The sequence below is a fragment of the Mixophyes fleayi genome, chromosome 2 (assembly GCF_038048845.1).
Source record: "Mixophyes fleayi isolate aMixFle1 chromosome 2, aMixFle1.hap1, whole genome shotgun sequence".
In the NCBI taxonomy this organism is placed as follows: Eukaryota; Metazoa; Chordata; class Amphibia; order Anura; family Limnodynastidae; genus Mixophyes; species Mixophyes fleayi.
Window position 1 is genome coordinate 103,734,820 of NC_134403.1, and position 20,952 is coordinate 103,755,771.

The following is a 20,952-nucleotide window of genomic DNA, read 5'->3' on the forward strand; positions in this document are numbered from 1 at the left end:
ATATGTGTACATCAGTTATCAGCGCTGTTGTTTGTTGTGTTGTACACAGAACACAGCAGATTTAAAGAGACAGTGCCTAGATAAAAGGAGAAATAAATATAAAACATAGAGAAAATATGTATAATGCTGAAAAAGATAAAATTCTTAATAAATAGGTAGGTTCACTTTAGAAGGTAGTTTAAGATACAGTATTATAAAACAAAGGAAAAAAGCTGAAGAAAGAAACAGAAGAAGACAAAAAAAAAATATATACAGTGTATTGGGTAGTCAAATATAAAACTGACTGACAAGCAGTGTGAAGTAGTAGAAAAGTGAAAGGATCAAAGTTAGTCAAGCAAAATAGCAAATGGACTCCTTCTGAAATAAGCCTATAAGAAAAGCAGTGCACCAGGGGTGGGTCCAGAAGGAAGTGATCTCTACCCCTAGTGAAAGGGCTGGATCACCTGTTATGCAATCTGGACCCTAAGGGACTTTCTACCTGGTTTACCTGCCCTCAGTGTCTGTAAGATTTCTATCTGTAGAAGGGGAGGAAACAGGACCTCCAGAGGATGAAAGAAAGCCCCTTCGTGATGGAATGCAAATGTGCTTCTTTCCTATGTGAGTCTGTTTGTGTCAAAATAGTGTGCAAATCCAGTAAGATATAGAGATAAAACGCCAGCTGTGTACTAGATTTTTCCACTAGTTTGACACAACTGGGCCTCCGTATGTAGCAAAAAAGTGTCCAAAATGGAGCCTATTTCTTTATTACATTATATGTGTGCAGTGTTTCTCTGACAAAGGGAGAACCAAACAGATCGATATTGAACTGAAGGAATGCCGGAGATGCCAACATAGAAAAACGGATCAGCTAACATTTATTGTGACACCGGCTACCCATATTTTAACCCAAATGTTTTGAAACATTTTGTGGCCAAACAAAAATTTTTAATTTGTGGATCATTACTTTATGGTGACGGTCAATCTATACATCAGGATTATATCTCTGCAGATTGTATCTGCATTAGCAGACTCAATAACACGTGGAATTCTTTGTATAAGATGTGCTTTTTATACACTGTCATTGTTTAAGTGCATTTTAATACTTTTGTTTATTAAACTTTGATGGTGTTTCACTATGTATGGCTCTCTCTCTTTTAATTTAACATACTATTTGCTTTTATATTTTTATTTCATTACAATGATTTGTTCACATATAGAGGTGGAATGAGGTTAATCCCTAAGCAATACATTATTGGAAATAGAGGTTTTCTGTGCAATATATGATTGTCAATAGAGGTTATCTGTGTGCAACATATGATTAGCTTTTGTGGCTATCTGTATGCAATATATGATTGGCATTGAAGGGGAATTCTAGTAGAATCTGTGTTCTTTCTAACGTGCATTTCTTTTCCATTTAAAACCAAGTGAACAAAATGCAGCACTAAACAAAGGGTAACACAGGGAACTATCAAGTGGTAAAGTGCATAAAACACCTTATCATTAAATAATTTGCAATGATTGTACACTTGTGGAGGTATATAAATAATGAGCGATTAACTAGCAAGTCCATCTATATCAACATACTCAGAGAATTAACATAAGGGCTCATTTAATTTGCTGTCCATATGTATGTCCACATATGACATTGGTTGCACTAATAAGGAGGGGTGGCAATGGGAGTTACCTCTGTGCAGTATATGTATGATTGACAATGGGGATTTTCTATTATTAATAAAAGAATGACAATTGGTATTTTTACTGTCCAATATATGATTGGCAATGGGAGTTCTATCAATACACATGATAGGCTCCTTATCACTTTCAGCTCCAGGCCCACTCGACAAAACAAAAACATTTGTAGAAAAGGGGGAAAGAGGAGATTCACGCAAGAGAGTTAGATGTTAGACATAGTGCATATAAAAAGAAATTACAATAGGGAGAAAATCTGCAACAGCAGAGCCAGCAACTGCTGACGTGAATAATAGGCAGAAGGCTGATCTAGCATTTTAAAGAAGGGAATCCAAATCTGCCAAATCACAACTCAATGTGCTCTGAACCATCTGGAGCATTAGACTTCAATATCAACTTCAAAAAGAAAAAAAGGGGTTCTGTTTTTATGGTGCACTATAAGGGCACAAAATAGTGACAATTTATTACCCTTCTATTGAGGGCTGAAATCACATAATTAACAAAGAAATGTTTATGTCAAATTATGTTATGGAAAAGTCTGTGTGCCAAACATGCACATTTGAAGTGAAACTTCTTTGCACTTTGCATTTTCTTTCAAGTCAGGGGAGGGCACAGGCGTGTGGGTGCTCAAATCAGGGGAGAGAACAGCTGTATGATGGTTGTACAATGTAGGGAATGCACAGGTATGTGTTTTCACATGTCAGGGGAAGGCACAGTTCAGGGAGGATAACAGGTATTTGAGAGTACAAGGCAGGGGCGGACACATGTGTGTGGGGACACAAGTCAGATGAGGTCACAGGTGTGTGGGTGCAAAAGTCAGAGGAGGGCACAGATGTGCGGGTGCACAAGCCAGAGGAGGGCACAGATGTGTGGGTGTACAAGTCAGAGCAGTGCCCAGATGTGTGGGTGCACAAATTGTGGAAGTGTGCATGTATGAGGATGGACACAGGAAGGTACAATTTAGGGGAGGGCACAAGTGTTTGGAAACACAAGTCAGGAGAGGGTTTTTGAGTACAAAAGTCAGAGGGGGTACAGGTGTGTGTGTGCTAGAACAAACAAAATACAATATATGGTACGCCAGGAAAAAGCTAAAAGTCAAACTATAATTAATATGGCGGATAATAAAATAAAACAATACTTTTCATTATTAACACATTAGATGTGCTATCTGATTTAAAAAATATCAATGTCTGTCAAATTGATATACATGCAAAGTAAAAATAAGAGTGACTAATGATAATAATAAAAACAAAGAAATAGCTTGCACTATGATCACAATTAAATATTACCAAAGAAAAAAATTTAAATCTGAAAATAGTGGACATATCTTAAAAAACGTAGTATGCTCACTTCATCATCTATCCATGAAGTAAATTGGTATAATAGGTATATTCATAAAGTCTGTATTGAAGTGTCTTGTTTGTAAAAAACTGAATGAAGTGAGTGGCCAATTCACTTTTTAGTTAGATGTAAATATATACAGTATGTTTAATATCCAAAGCAGACATCCAAAATAAAACACAAAAGCAGTCTTGCATGTTATCAGTTATTGGAAAAGTGGTAGAGGGCACAGATGTATGGGTGCACAAGTCAGAGTTCATGGGTATGTGGGTGTACAAGACAGAGAGCTCAGGTGTGTGGGTGCACAAGTCAGAGCAGGGCACAAGTGTGTGGATGCACAAGTCAGGAGAGGTCAAAGGTGTGTGTGTGTGTGTGTGTGCACAAGTTGGGGAAGGGCACAGGTATGTGGGTGGACACATCAGAAGAAGGGACAAATCAGGGAATGGCACAAGTGCTTGGGGACACCCATCAGGGCAGGGCACAGGTGTGTGTGTATGTGTGTGTGTGTGTGTGTGTGTGCATTACTGAGGATGAGGGCACAGATGTGTGGGTGCAAAGTTAGGGGAAGGCATAAGTGTGTGGGAGCACAAGTCAAGGAAGGGCACACGTGTGTGGTTGAGCAAGTCAAGGGAGGGCAGAGGCGTGTGGATGAACAAGTCAGGGCTGAGCACAGGTGCGTGGATGAAAAAATCAGGGGAGGGCACAGGTGCGTTGTGGCACAAATCAGGGGAGGATACAGGTGTGTGTGAATGCACAAATCAGGGAAGTACAAAGGTGTGTGGGTGCCCAGGTTGAGCCAGAGCAGGGGTGCATGGGTGCACAAGTCAGGAGATGGCACAGACCAGAGGAGGGTGTCCAAGTCCAGGGAAGGAAGAGAAGTGTGAAAATCAGACTAGGGCACAAGTGTGTAGGTGTCCTAATAAGTGTAATGCAAATGTTTGTGGGTGCAAAAGTTAGGGAAGGGCACAAATGTGTAGGTACACATGTCAGCGGAGAACACAGGTGTGTTGGTTCACAAGTTAGGAGAGGGCACATGTGTGTGGGTGCACAAGTCAGGAAAGGACACAAATGTGTGGGTGCACATGTCAGTGAGGAAACAGAGGTGTGGATGCACAAGTCAGTGGAGGACACATGGAACAGTGGCATCAGATATTTTTGTATGTGAGGCCAGTAATGATGATGCTGCTGCCACCAGAGTATCTAGAAATAAACAAAGGATAATTCCCCTCTATATCAAGTACAACAACTACACTGTCCAACAACACAGGGAGCAAGTTAATCTCACTACCAACACACAGAGTGGTTGGGTGGGGAGGTGGAGAGCAATCAAGTACATTGTGCAGGTCAGTCTCTTAACACTCAACACACCCTATACAGAGATCATGTGTCCCCACTTCTTATATATGCCTAATAATCTCCTAATATTGCAGCCACAAAAGTGTAGCATATTGCTATCACATACAGCAGGCTCTAACTGTTTGTTTTTCCCTGCCTGAGCTATCCAGTATAAAATTCCCATTTTCCATATAAAATAAAATTAAAAACAAACTCCACCAAATCCATTGTTTACCGCAGGGTTTCCCAAACCTAGTCCTCAGGGCTCCCTAACAGTGCAGGTTTTCTGGATCACATGTGACATAATTAGGACCACATGTGGATCTGTTACAATGTGTCAGGCAGTAATGAATACACCTGTGCTCCAGCAAGGAGATATGGAAAACCTGAACTGTTAGGGAGCCCTGAGGACTGGGTTTGGGAAACCCTGGTTTACCGGTTAAAAAAATTCTAATAATAATCTACTTTCCTACAGCAGTCCAATTAGATATGACAAAAATGAATAGGTGGCCCCAACTTGATATAATACAGCAACAACACAAATTAATTAATTACTACGAATTAAAGAGGTCAATACACAAACAATCAATCATAAGTGCCTAAAAATTGCTGCTGAATGTCATCATTCTCATTATCATGTATCTTTGCTCCAACCCTCCAGTACTGGAAAGAGGTATGTTTCCTAACAGACATCCCTGGGGATATGTTCTAATTATCTTGTACTTTATATTGAACGATCATGAATATGCCTTTACTGCACTCGCTCAGCCATTGACTATCCCCATTTTGCCTCTCCAGTCTAAAACATTGAGATGAAGACTAATTTTTGCTACAAATTTTGCATATTACTGGCGATTTTTTGGGGGGAGATTTGGAAAATTGTGGATTTATATGTGAATTTGTCTTTAATAGATGCAGTGCTAAAATGAAAAGAAAAATTACCTAAAAATCACTTAGGATAATGGTTTTTAGCATTATTTATGCAAGCTGAGATTCAGTAGATAGCCTATAAACAATATGAAATGAAGCAACCACACTAACAATGACCAAGGAAAACTGATGTTATTCTACTTTAGCTACAACCATATCTTTATTATCATAGCTATTAAATAGTATCAAGTTCATGCCTCTGAGGAAGTGCGATCACAGGCATGAAACTAGTTGTACCTCTTGATACATTTTGCCACCAACACTAATAAAGATTTTGTTTTAGTATAAGAAGATTAACAGGGGTTTACTTTGTTTGGAGTGATTGCAGTTGCTTTTTTAATTACATTTTAGATTGCTTGTAGGCTTTGGAAAAGCCACAGTAGAATCCTGAGTCACAAACCTGGGATCAGTAACCAGGTGTAATCAAGGGTAAACTCACCATCACAAAGGTACAGAAGGGGACATATTGTTTAGAAAGGGCTCCCCTACATAGTAAGTACTCCATATATTTAGCAAAACATATTAATTCTCTCAATTTATAGCTTATAATTTAAAACAGAGTCGCAGTAAGAGGCAACTCTTGATAGTTCCAGGAGATTATCTTTTGCTTACAAGGCTACTGCCTTGAAGCTGGCATAATATTAGAGTCTTAATATTCTGTCTTAAATCTTGAATTTAATAAAGCTGTAGTCCTTTTTCAACAATATATTATTTTAGTCACAGTCCAAAATGTATTTCTTTAACTTTTATTTTAGGTGTTTTGGCCCAAAATGTAAATACACAAAATACATTACTGTTACAACCTTAATATCTAAATGAAAAAATCATAAATATCATAAATTATTTTAGGTTTTAAAGAAGATTTAAAAATGGTATCATTGTGTCAATAGTCTGTTATCTATCATCCTTTCTCATGCTATTGTACTTTGATCACTATTAATTAAATAGAATGAAATATGTTTTATTAGACTTTGGAAGGATAATCTTCTTAGCAATATGATGAATAAAGTAATATTCTCAGACTGTAATTGTAAGATTCACTTTGTAATTGATTTCTTATCACAAGTGAAATGTGAAAGTATGTAATACAGTTTAAACTAAAAATAATTTAACTTCACTAAAGCTTCTATTCTAAATATTCTAATTAAAGAATCAAATCACAGCTAATTTCTATTCTGTATATTTGTGCATTTAATCAAAAATTTAAATGAGCATATGGTCAACTTTTTTTGTGTCTTTGTATTTATACTGTTCGCTTGTTTATTTAAATTTTTATAATGAACTGGGGTTATCTTTTATGAAGTGAAAGTGATTATGGGGCACATTTGAGTTGGACGAATGTCTGTTTTTTTGTTGCATAAGTTACACATTTTCACCAAAAATGCATATATATGTAAAAAAAAAATGGTGAAGTTGAATGGAGGTGTGCCGAAGCATGCAAGCATAGGCTGTGTACAATAGAGGTGTGTTTATGTAATTGTGACACAAATAGACATGGACGCATTTGGCTATGCGCCTTTTAATGCAACTTTAGCATTAATCACTAGCACTGTCAATATTCACTTCTATGCTATCACTATGTGGGATGTAAGTATAAATACTTGACATACACCTAGAGCAAATGTTACTGTTTATGAACTGGACATGTCCGACTCAACATATTCACTGTGATACACTTTATTAGGTGCACACTTTCACTACAGGGTGAGTCAAAAGTCGCAGTACACTCTTTTATTTCAAAAATATATATAGGAATTGGGAAACCTGAATACTCCAGTAAGGTATGGGTGACGTGGTCTATCTTTTACGGTATGTACCAAACATGGGCGCCATCTTGAAATCGGCCAATCGGCCCAATTCCTGTAGAGTTTTTGAAATAAAAGGGTGTACTGCGACTTTTGACTCACCCTGTACATACTTTCTGAGCGAAATTGCATCAACCACTAGATCCGCTATATGTCAATTTTAAAATAAAGATATAAAAGTAATTTTAATTAAATTGTGTGGAACTGTACATTTGTTATAATCATAGCATTCTTGGGAGAATATAAATTACAAAACAAATAAAGTCCTGTTAGCTTGACATACGCACACAGCTATGTTTCCCTCCCCATGCACAAAACCATGTTGGTCATATCATTTGTGTTATACATTTGTATTATTTTATAGTCACTAAAATAGCTTAAGGACTTGTTTAGGACACCTCATTTTCGTTTCTCTTTAATGTTTTTGATACTTGGGACTCTAGCCATGTCTACAAATACCCTACTCCAAAGATGTCATACAAAATTGTTGTATTGTAACAGGGTTATCACAGGTAAATAAGGTTTACAGAATGGCTATAGAAGGTGATAAATCCATTATGAATAGAGATGAGCAAATTATTCAAGACAGTACTTTTGGTTGATCCGAGTCTGAAGTTTGTTTTTGGGTCAACCACCATAACAGTGTATTTTATAACTGTTATGCTGTTTATTGAGATGGAAGTTTAAGTTTAAACTTCATGTTAACAGGTCACAGTAAAAAGACATCATGACAAACTATTTCCTTTTCTTCCTGTTTGAGCTTGAATGGCCATGTTTCATATTACATTTAAAGTTTTTTTTTTATGTTACTATGTTTGAGTTCAAGTTTGAAGTTCACATATGGACAACTGTTAAAAACACATACAAAGCAGCTTTGATTGAGTAGTAGTGGTTAGGCCCCTTGTGGGTCTAACAACAATGAACTACATTTTATCAAGTACACCTCATAAAAAAATGCTGATTTTTAAAGGGGCTTGACAGTCAGTGGAAACAGTTTATTCAGCAACCTTGGTTGTTGTTTTTAAAATTGTAGGTCAGCTCCTACATGGTATTTAAACTGTTATGTGAGCTTGTGATTATTTATATTTATTAGGTTAAATGCTTCTTTGGAGACCCAACTCGCAGTATTTTCATTACAGAAATCTGATTAATATTGTATTTTAAAATAAAGGGAATGTTAGGTAAGATGAAGTACATGGTGTCACGAGCCGCAACGGTACTCAAAGCCGCCGCGGTTCACTTCCAGTGCGCCCCGGTCGTCACCATGACGACCGGGACGTCACTTCCTCCTTACTCCCGACCGTTGCCAAGGCAACGGCCGGACGCTCTGCAGGGTGCGCAGAGACACTTAACAGCCTGATGGCTATTAAGCTATAATTTATTAATCAGCCAGCCCCTGGGAATACTTACAGAGCTAGACTCTGATTGGTCCACTTATATATTTAAGGCAGTGAGGTCTGCAGCCTCACTGCCGGTTATAGCTTCTGTTACCAGTCTGCTGACCTGCTCTGTTCCTTATTCCAGCCCTTTGGATATTCTGTGGATTGCCCGTGTATGACCCCTTGCCTGGATTTGGACCCTGCCTGTGTTTCTTGTGACCCCGACCTCTGGCGTGTTTACTGTCAGGCGCCGTCTCTGCACTGACACTTGGGGCAGGAGACGGACGCCTGCACCTCCCAGGCAAACCACGTCCTGTTGCCTAGCAGCAGGACGCTATCTCTGCTCACCTGTCTGCAGCCAGCATGTCTTACCGACAAAATCTCCCTAACCCTATCAGGAGGCACCTTAGGGTATATAAAGCAGCCTTTGACACATGTCTAGTGCCAGAGTATTTGGTCTTCAGCCTTGCTCCAGCATTTGTTCATGTGTTGCTGTTACTTGGATTCTGACCCGGCTTGTTCCTGACTTCTCCTTCGGTTCCTGATTCTGGCTTAGACTGATATTTGGTATTGACCCAGCTTCCTGACCATTCTCCTGCTTCTGATTTGGCTATATCCGTTCCTCTGGTTGTGACCCGGCTTGTTGACTACTCTTCCATCCTGCATCCTGGTGGTGTCACTCACCGGACTGTGAGTGCTTCTTCCCGGACATTTAGGAACCGTGGCCGTCCTCCATCCTGAGGGACTGCGCATGCGCAGCCCTTTCTATACCTCCAGTGTATGTTCCTTTAACTTAATTGGCAGATCAGGCAACCTCCCTATATTAAGCACCTGTGGTCATCACCACATTGCCTGATCTTGGAGTCTCATTCCCCATGAGTCTCTGAAGGTGTTCCTGTATTCCTCGTGTATTCAGCGCTGCTGATTCCTGTGGTTTCCAAACCACTTCTACCTCTGTGGTTTCCAAACCACTTCTACTCCTGTGGTTCCCATACCACTTCTACCATCAACTGTATCATCGTGACTGTGAGCTGATTCCTATCCGCTGCCTCCGTGCACTACAGTCTTCTAAATCACTTCAACGCTATTATTATCATTGTGACTGTTTGCTGATTCCTATCCGCTGCCTCCGTGCACTACAGTCTTCTAATTCACTTCAACGCTATTATTATCATTGTGGCTGTTTGCTGATTCCTATCTGCTGCCTCCGTGCACTCCAGCCTTCACTTCACATCCACTCACCTGATCATCATCAAGTTCCTGAGCTGATTCCTATCCGCTGCTTCCGTGCACTACAGTCTCCAGCTTGCAACTCGCCTGTGTTCATCATTGTGACTGTTAGCTGATTCCTATCCACTGCTTCCGTGCACTACAGTCTCCAGCTTGCAACTCGCCTGTGTTCATCATTGTGACTGTTAGCTGATTCCTATCCGCTACCCCTGTGCATTGCCGCCTCATCTCAGCTCTCCTGTGTTTCCAGTCTACTGCTCACGTTGCCATCCGCTACACTCCTGGATCTACAGCTCCTGGTCTACTCTGCCATCCCGTGTTCCATCACTGTGGGTCCTGTTGGTTGCCCCTGGTTACCTCCGTGGGCGCAGAGTCCTGCTGCTGCTGTCAGTGCTATCGTCCATCTTCTGCTGATCCGCTCTCCACGCCTTCCTGGGTTCCCTGCTGGTCTACCTACCTGTGCGCTGCACCTGCTAGACCACCGCTTCACCCATCCAGGGACTTTGCATCCTGCCGGCCTCCTGCCGTTCAGGTATCTCTGCACTTCTGTCTGACTGCCTTCTCCTGAACCACGGTATGCATACTTCCCATTGACTGTGCTGTGTATTGCATACCTTGCTGGACTGTGTTGGTTCTCCTCTGGAGTGTACTATCCGCTGAGTCTATTGCCATCATTGACTGTGTTATCTCATGCTGGATTACTTCAAGAGACTTTCTATATTGGCAGTGTTGTTCAGTCATTTATACATTTATATTGTGCATATTACTGTGGATCAAAGTCAAGGTGCCCGTGTATATATTGTGCATATTACTGTGGATCAAAGTCAAGGTGCCCGTGTATATATTGTGTTGCAGTCTCTCCCCGTGCACCTCCTCACATATATATTCAGTGGTACAACTTGCTAGTGGCAGACCACTGACCCCTGTTTCCAGTTTCTCCTGCTCCAGTATCCTCTCACATAGCAGTGGTACAACTTGCTAACGCAGACCACTGACTCCCCGGATACCTCCACTTGGATTCCATTCCTTCACTCAGACAGCGGTACAACTTGCTATCCGCAGACCGCTGACTCTCATCACCTCCTCGTTTCTGTTGGACATTCCTCCTCACTATAGCAGTGGTACAACTTGCTACCGCAGACCACTGACTACCTTCACGTGTCCTTTGTCCATACAGTTCCTCGTGTATTACTACCTCCATATTGCCAGTGCTGCTAGTCATAGACTTTCCTGAGCATCTCATCATCTGCTATTTCCTGTTCCGTGATCACCCTGCTACCAGAGTACCATATTACCACCTATACTGCTCTGGTAAGCCTATCACCTGGTGATCCCTGGGTAAAGACTCCTAGTGCCCGTGACAGTAAGATCAGGCCATGACAGACCCTTGTGCCTCCTACTCTGAGGAGGAAAATCCTTTCGTGGTTCCATGCCTCTCGTTTTTCTGGACACGCCGGTGAACACAAGACCTTTGAGATTCTCTCTCGTAGTTACTGGTGGCCTTCAATGAGGAGAGACGTCAAAGAGTTTATTGCTTCCTGTGATTTATGTTCTCAGTTCAAATCCTCCCGCAGAACTCCAGCAGGGTTGCTGCGACCACTACCCATTCCGTCCAAGCCTTGGACCCATATTAGTATGGATTTCGTTACTGATTTGCCACCAAGTAAGAATCACAATACTATTTGGGTAGTGGTAGACAGATTTTCGAAGATGGCCCATTTCGTCCCTCTGTCCGGTTTACCTTCCTCGTCTACTCTGGCTGAACATTTCATTAAAGAAATCTTCCGCATCCATGGATGTCCGTCTGAGATTGTGTCGGATAGAGGAGTACAATTCGTTTCCAGATTCTGGCGGGCCCTTTGTAAAACCTTGGGCATACGATTAGCACTCTCATCGTCTTACCATCCGCAATCTAACGGACAAACGGAACGAGTCAATCAAGATCTTGAGACTTTTATTAGGATGTTCTCTTCAGCCAACCAAGACAACTGGGTAGAATTGCTCCCTTGGGCTGAATTCGCCCATAACAACATGTACCATGAGTCATCATCCAAAACTCCATTCTTTGTGGTCTACGGTCACCATCCGTCTTTTCCGGAATTTCCTGCCCTCCCGCCCACCCAAGTTCCTGCTGTGGAGACTGCTTGTCAAACCTTCAAAAATATCTGGTCTCAGGTCAAAACCTGTTTAAAGAAGACATCTAATAAATATAAGTCTTTCGCAGATAAGAAGAGGCGGGCTATTCCACCACTAAAAATTGGAGATCGTGTCTGGTTATCTACCAAAAATATTCGTTTGAAGGTTCCATCTATGAAATTCGCCCCTCGTTTTATTGGTCCATATAGGATCATTCAAATTATCAATCCAGTATGTGTTAAACTTCTTCTTCCTAAGAATCTTCGGATTTCCAATGCCTTCCATGTGTCCTTGCTCAAACCTCTCATCATCAACCGTTTCTCGACTCCTCCCTCAGCACCGCAGCCAGTTCAAGTTCATCAGGAGGAGGATTTCGAGATTACTGAGGTATTGGATGCAAAAATTTCGCGAGGAGTCCTCCGTTTCCTCGTTCATTGGAAGGGCTTTGGTCCTGAAGAGCGTTCATGGATCAAAGCTGAAGATCTTAATGCTCCTGCCCTTCTGAAGAAGTTTTATTCCAAAAATCCGGACAAGCCCGGTTCCAGGCGTTCTGTGCCCACCTTTAAAAGGGGGGGTACTGTCACTCACCGGACTGTGAGTGCTTCTTCCCGGACATTTAGGAACCGTGGCCGTCCTCCATCCTGAGGGACTGCGCATGCGCAGCCCTTTCTATACCTCCAGTGTATGTTCCTTTAACTTAATTGGCAGATCAGGCAACCTCCCTATATTAAGCACCTGTGGTCATCACCACATTGCCTGATCTTGGAGTCTCATTCCCCATGAGTCTCTGAAGGTGTTCCTGTATTCCTCGTGTATTCAGCGCTGCTGATTCCTGTGGTTTCCAAACCACTTCTACCTCTGTGGTTTCCAAACCACTTCTACTCCTGTGGTTCCCATACCACTTCTACCATCAACTGTATCATCGTGACTGTGAGCTGATTCCTATCCGCTGCCTCCGTGCACTACAGTCTTCTAAATCACTTCAACGCTATTATTATCATTGTGACTGTTTGCTGATTCCTATCCGCTGCCTCCGTGCACTACAGTCTTCTAATTCACTTCAACGCTATTATTATCATTGTGGCTGTTTGCTGATTCCTATCTGCTGCCTCCGTGCACTCCAGCCTTCACTTCACATCCACTCACCTGATCATCATCAAGTTCCTGAGCTGATTCCTATCCGCTGCTTCCGTGCACTACAGTCTCCAGCTTGCAACTCGCCTGTGTTCATCATTGTGACTGTTAGCTGATTCCTATCCACTGCTTCCGTGCACTACAGTCTCCAGCTTGCAACTCGCCTGTGTTCATCATTGTGACTGTTAGCTGATTCCTATCCGCTACCCCTGTGCATTGCCGCCTCATCTCAGCTCTCCTGTGTTTCCAGTCTACTGCTCACGTTGCCATCCGCTACACTCCTGGATCTACAGCTCCTGGTCTACTCTGCCATCCCGTGTTCCATCACTGTGGGTCCTGTTGGTTGCCCCTGGTTACCTCCGTGGGCGCAGAGTCCTGCTGCTGCTGTCAGTGCTATCGTCCATCTTCTGCTGATCCGCTCTCCACGCCTTCCTGGGTTCCCTGCTGGTCTACCTACCTGTGCGCTGCACCTGCTAGACCACCGCTTCACCCATCCAGGGACTTTGCATCCTGCCGGCCTCCTGCCGTTCAGGTATCTCTGCACTTCTGTCTGACTGCCTTCTCCTGAACCACGGTATGCATACTTCCCATTGACTGTGCTGTGTATTGCATACCTTGCTGGACTGTGTTGGTTCTCCTCTGGAGTGTACTATCCGCTGAGTCTATTGCCATCATTGACTGTGTTATCTCATGCTGGATTACTTCAAGAGACTTTCTATATTGGCAGTGTTGTTCAGTCATTTATACATTTATATTGTGCATATTACTGTGGATCAAAGTCAAGGTGCCCGTGTATATATTGTGCATATTACTGTGGATCAAAGTCAAGGTGCCCGTGTATATATTGTGTTGCAGTCTCTCCCCGTGCACCTCCTCACATATATATTCAGTGGTACAACTTGCTAGTGGCAGACCACTGACCCCTGTTTCCAGTTTCTCCTGCTCCAGTATCCTCTCACATAGCAGTGGTACAACTTGCTAACGCAGACCACTGACTCCCCGGATACCTCCACTTGGATTCCATTCCTTCACTCAGACAGCGGTACAACTTGCTATCCGCAGACCGCTGACTCTCATCACCTCCTCGTTTCTGTTGGACATTCCTCCTCACTATAGCAGTGGTACAACTTGCTACCGCAGACCACTGACTACCTTCACGTGTCCTTTGTCCATACAGTTCCTCGTGTATTACTACCTCCATATTGCCAGTGCTGCTAGTCATAGACTTTCCTGAGCATCTCATCATCTGCTATTTCCTGTTCCGTGATCACCCTGCTACCAGAGTACCATATTACCACCTATACTGCTCTGGTAAGCCTATCACCTGGTGATCCCTGGGTAAAGACTCCTAGTGCCCGTGACAGGTGGGCTGTCACCGCTGCCTCAATTGTTACCTCGCCAGCTGACTGATACTGAGGGCCGTGACCTGCGCGTCCCTTGCAGCGAAGTCCATACCTCCTTGCGGGGGTTCCTGGTGAAAACCAGGGGCGTGTTAGACTCCGCGCCTCAGTACTCAGTAGCGCCAACTGCTGGCAGGTATCATCAATTCCACAGAGTAATTCTGACATTTACCGACCTTCCTGTTTGCTCGTGACCCTTGACCTCGGCTTGTATATTGGATTCCCTGTCTGCTGCCGGCCCTCGACCCCTGCCTGGACTTCACTCCGCTTTCCTGGGTTCTCCCAAGCCGGTACGCACTTCACAACCCTCTGCTAGTCTGCGGCCAAGTCTGTCCCCACCACTAGGGGCTCCAGTGATCACCTGACTGGCAGAGCAGACTCCGGGTTGTGCTGTACCGGCTAGAGGGGTTCCTAACACAGGGGAACAGGATAGTGGACAAAGTGGAGTAAAATCAGTCAGGAAAGATTGGAAAAAGACAATGAAAAATTAGCAGACAAGCTTGTGTATGCAAAGGAAATCTGTATCTGCCACATGAAATGAAAGATTAGTGTTAAAGTTAGCATAATGACTGTGGAGACAAAGATATAGATGAGCACTGGGACAACTAGATAGTAGACTTTTGATGATGATGTTGATGATGAGGAATGATGATGCGAGAGTACTTGAAAAGTTCCTGTTTCACCTGTTGGAGAGGGATGTGATAAAATAGTGTTTTTAGAGACGTAATGTGAACATGGAGTGTGGTGTCCAATAATAAATGACAGTGGGGCTCAAGTATACCACATAACAATTTTTGTTGTAGTTTATTAATACTATGGCATACTGGTATTTGCTCAGATCTCTATCCCTGGCACATGGTCTCTGTTAAGATTATAATGCCTCTCTGTATGGAAATTATGGTCCTGATAGCTGAGTTTTTGTGTCAGAGGAGAGGAATACGCCATTGCTGAGAGACTATTATCTGTAACTGAAGTGGATAGATGGGACTGCAAAAAATTAGAGCAACATCAAATAAATAATTTCCCTCAAAACAGATGCAAAACCTCCCGGTTGATTCTATATTTATTCTCTTTTTAACATTATGTGCTAGGGTATGCATAACTAGTCTCTTCTGATGACAAGTCATGCCCCTCAACTATATCAAGGTAATGTGAGAGGGCCAAGGAGTCAGTTATGAAGCACAATGTATGGAGAGGTTGAAAAACCTCCAGAGGTGCTCTGTGCAAAACTAATTACATCAAAGTTCAGCTAACTACTATTTTTGAAACTAAAATACTGGTCAATTTAGTCTCATTTACAGTATGACTTAAATTAATCATGAGGATATGGGTAGCAAGACTCTCTGTGTGCCTGAGAATGCAACATGAAGGTGCAAAATGGGTCTTATTAAAAATAGGTGAGAAAAGGAACATGACACAATAGATGCCAGCACATAGATTGTAATCTTTTTATGGAGTAGAAATGGCTGTGTGCTCCTGAGCACAGCTAGGAACACATCTAAACATATGCCTTCACAACCCCTCTGGCAATGCAAACTGAGCTCCGCCTCATTTTATCCATGAACCCTTGTGCCTTTGCGGAAATCTAGGTGCTTTTATACTAATTAAGACATATAAAGCTGCTCTTGTACTCAGGGTTGCCAAGAGGAATTCACGGCCCCGGTACAACAACTTCATGGGGCCCCCCTTATAGTTGAGCATGGTAAAAAAAATTGCGCCGCCGCGTAGTGGCTGTGTGTGTGTTCATACGATTGTGGGGCGTGGCTAGTAGGTGAAAAAAACTAGACCACTCTCCTACAGAAAAAAAACATGCATTGTTGTGCACTGCTGACTTTCAGGACATATAACACCATAGTGTAGTATATAAACAATGCAGTGTGCATATAAACAGTTAACAATCTTGGCATGCCCCTTACATTGGGCAGAACAGTCACCAAAAATTGGGATTGTCCCACTAGAATCACAACATTTCACAGACTCTGTTGCTCTCTCCCACCTGTTCTTGTCACTTTCACCACCTGTGGCTGCTTGTTTGTTTAATTTCAGCTTGTCTGGATCCTGGAATGTTGGCCCTATTTGGAAATAAAAATGGTTACATTTAGAAAATTACAACCAGCCAGGGCGTTAAATCAATAGCACCCACGAGTAATAATTAGTCTTTCCTCTAGCCCCAACATTAAAATAATAGTATTCCCATTTAATAAATTAACTTATTTCCATCCCTGCAAATAGCCCCAGCAATAAATTAATAGTATATATATTTCATAAATATACTTATTTCACACGACCATCACTGCCATTAAATGATTCATAGTCACATTTAATAAGGAGACCTCATTCTCCCTAAACTGAACCCCACATTCAATAACCCCCAAACCACCCCATCTTAAATTAATAGTCCCCACTATAAAATTGCCCCACCATTGTCCCACAAACAAAATAGCACCCATTATTTAGCCACCTGACACACACTTCATTGCTACAAGGCCCCTGTGCCATCACACACACATTACTGTGCCTCTTCATCATCACCACGCTGTGCCCCCTTATGATCACACTGCGTCCTCCAAGCTGCTTTTCCCCCTTCACCTGGCTCCCCTTCATCACACTGTGCCTTTCTCTCCCCCCTTTTTTAAATATAATGTGCATTTCTCTCCCCTCTTTTTTCTCACACTGTGCATTTCTCTCCCCCCCTTTTTCATCACACTGTGCCTTTCTCTCCCCCCTTTTTCATCACACTGTGCCATTCTCTCCTCCCTTTTCCATCACACTATGCCTTTTCCCCCCCTCCTTTTTCATCTCACTGTGCCTGCCCCTGCTTTTTTCATTACATTTTGTCTTTCTCCCCCCTTTTTTATCACACTGTGCCTTCCCCCCTTTTTCATTACACTGTGCGCCCCTTTTCCTCACACTGTGCCTCCCTTTCTTTGCTTCACACTGTGCTTTTCTGCTTGCCTCTCCTTGCCTCTGTTCCTTTACTTACCTCTGTATAAGCTTCTTTCAACTCTTTTCTTTTCTTCTGTCTTCTTGTTTCTTGCTGGGTTCTCTCTGCACCGCTCCTCACTGAATGTCAGGCGTGACTTGATGATGTCACGACCGACATTCAGTGTTAACGGAGCAGGGAGGAGTGAAAAAGTACAACGGCAGCAGCAGTTAGTAAAAGCGGCAAGAATAGTAGGAAAAAGCAGCACAGTTTGTCAACTGTCCCAAGTCTGGTGAAACATCATTGATTTTTGCTGGACTGTCCTCCCCTACTTTGTCCCAACTGCAGAGACAGAGGTATGTCCCTACTCATGCTGTCCTGCTTATGGCTGAACTCATGAAGTGTAATCCACGAGCAGTAGTTATGCCCCTACCCTATACCTGTTTCACATACTGATTATTTAGCACCATCCCAACTGAAAAGGGCCACAAGTAAATTGTATTGCACACGAGCATTGTATAACCCTTCTTGCTACAACTCTGCTTCTATGCCAAAAATTAGGCACTTATGTATATGTAAGACGTGCAAAGAGTAAAGAAATTGAGGGCCTGAGTCATTAAGGAAAGTAAGACAAAAAAAAGTAGTAAATGTTCTCCTGGACAAACCATGTTACAATGCAAGGGGTGCATATTAGTTTATTATTTTGCATATAAGTTAAATACTGGCTGTTTTTTCATCTAGCACACATATACTTGATAGCTTTATTTTTAAACTGAAATTTAAAGATGATCTAGGACATGCCTTACCCCAACTATAAACTTGTCTCCACATTTTAAAATTAAATCCCCCTCCAATGCAACATGGTTTTGGCCAGGTGCCAAGCTACTCCTTTTTCATAGTTTGCTCTCCTTAATGACTCAGGCCCTATATGTTTAAAATTAAATGTCTTGCTGCATGTCTTAATTTTCTGTAGTCAGTATATTAACTTTTTTGCGTATAAAGTAAGATATGAAAAATAAGCAAATCTTTGATTATATCCACCTAATTGTCTTTTCTTTATAAATAAATATAGTTTTATTTATTTATTAAGTTTATATTATGTAAAAATGCATATTTGCAAATCCCAGCACCAGGGTTATGACCAACCATAAAAGAAATGTGGTCTTACCTGAAATGGGCTTGGATTGGTTAGTTAAAGGTGTGGTTTGGGCAAATCAGAGCCATTGCCTAATTTCTCCCAGTTTTCCAATCAGGAATGATGAGCAATATAAATAATGCTGGTAGTGGTAGATGATCTAAAAACATTATCAAATAAAATAAATTAAATAATTCAATTTAAAAAGCAAAAATTACTTTTATAATGCAATCTAATTAGTGTATATTTAAGTTGTAATTTTTTATGTTAGACTTACTAATAACATTACTAGAATGATTATGTATATTGCTGGTACTGTCAGGCATACACTTACATTGTATAATTATGGCTAAGGTAATTAGAAATACCAATCAATATAAACATAAATATATAATAAGCATTTTCATTAAAAAAAACAATGCTTAGTAAACAAATATGCATTGGCAACAATTATATAATAATAATAATAATAATAATAATAATAATAATAATAATAATAATAATAATACTATACACATAGCCTATTCCTTTTAAACATATACAGTATTTTAGCCTCATATCCAGATATGACCTTAGTGTATTTCTTTATGAATATATTATATTACATCATGTATAGCAAGATGGCAGCTACAAAATTAATCATTTTAACAACCCTCTCAAGTTCCAGGAGGTAATAACCCCTGTGTTCCAGCAATCTGTGCATTGAGGACAGTTGTTTCCTGGAAGATGAAACCTTATGGGATTGAGAGTAAATTATACACTACAGTGAGATTTTACCTTCACCTAATGTTTTAATTATGATGGACCTCTAGAGCAGTATATTTAGCAAGCCACATCTTTAATGCAACGTGTAATGCTGTCTCACTGTATAATGCTTTTTTAGCAAATACATCAGAATAATACAAATGTTTAAATAAAATATTCAAAATAACTGCATAGCAATTAAGTTTCTTATGGTTAAACATATCTAAATTCACTTTTGTGCTCACTTATGTGAGTTCTTTGATCTCCACAGACTATAAATAATTTTGTGCAGCTAGAAAAGTGCAAGTCTGGCAGATAAGGAGCATACAAAAAATATTAATCTTATACAGCAGTTTAAAAAATGGACTAGCATGCTTTTGTTTGATTTCATAAACTTCAGTATAATACTAATTCTGATCTGCTTCGGTGAACAGAAATATCGGATGGCTGGACAGCCAGGTGGGCGGACAGACAAGCTGACACACTGACCTGCAGACTGTCTGATGACTATGGAGTGGACAAAAAACAAACTACACAAAACCTAGCCAATACCCACTGGGACACATGACTCAAGACGATGCTGCTTTCATATCTTTATCACTCTGTCATAGACATATCCAATTTTTATTTATTGATATTTATCTCTTATCAAGTTATCAAATGCATTGAAATAAAGCTCTTCTTATGAGAATTGATTAATTGAAGATGAAGAAATATATTTTAATGCTTTTTAAGAGAAAATATTTTAATATGCTTCAAAATTCAGAGGACCAAATTAATCATATATTATCATGGTTATATGTAGTGTTTCTGATGTACTATACCTTCATATTCAGAGACCACTTTGATGGAAGAACATTACTACCATTTTTTAAACTAAATAGGTTGAAAAACTTCAGGAAATCCTGTAAAAAAATGTATTGTATTATTCCACCATATTTCCACCATATTCCACCATCCCTTAGGATGTTAGCTCGTATGAGCAGGGCCCTTCTCCCTCCTGTCTCTCTACCTTCTCTTCTGTTCCAACCTCCATATATTTGCCTTGCCTGGAGCCTCTGAAGTCTTGGTACTACTCATTTATTGTTTTGTACTGTTATTCCATGTACTCTCCTTTGTTTGTATTGTGTACGGCGCTGCGGAAACCTTGTAGCGCCCTATAAATAAATGATAATAATAATAATAATAATAATAATATTTCTTTGCAGAATGATGTATTGAAGTATGATTGCAGTGAGGAATCCTCAAGAAGAAGTTCTTCTCCAATTCCTTTCAACCAGGCATATTTATCTATCCACACAACCATGTGGGGAACTTGGTCTTCTGTGGAAGTGAGGCTGCACAAGCCTAATGAGTAGACCTAGAATTCGCAGCAAATATAAGGTGCCCAAAACAGTAAGCCTAAAACATTATCAAAACTAAGAACTGTTTTTTCTCACATAAGGATTAATTATAGTGTATTTTGTACTTTTACATTATTATGATAATTAATAATAATGTCTGCCTTTGTCCTTCAACTGTTTCTTATTTCATTATTGCATTTGTCATCACAAGTACTGCCATTGTTTTCTTATCATTGTACTACTGCATCTTCACTATTGCCTTTATTATTGTCTGTACTGCCATTGTTTTTCTTACCATTGTACCACCACTACATCATTACCATTGTACCACATTACGTTGTTCTGGACACAGCCTTATTGCCACTGTCTTTTGCCCCCACCTTGCCAGCCTGTTCACCCAACCTTCTATCCTTCTGTGTCATTTTCCCCCACATTTCTTCCCATAATCC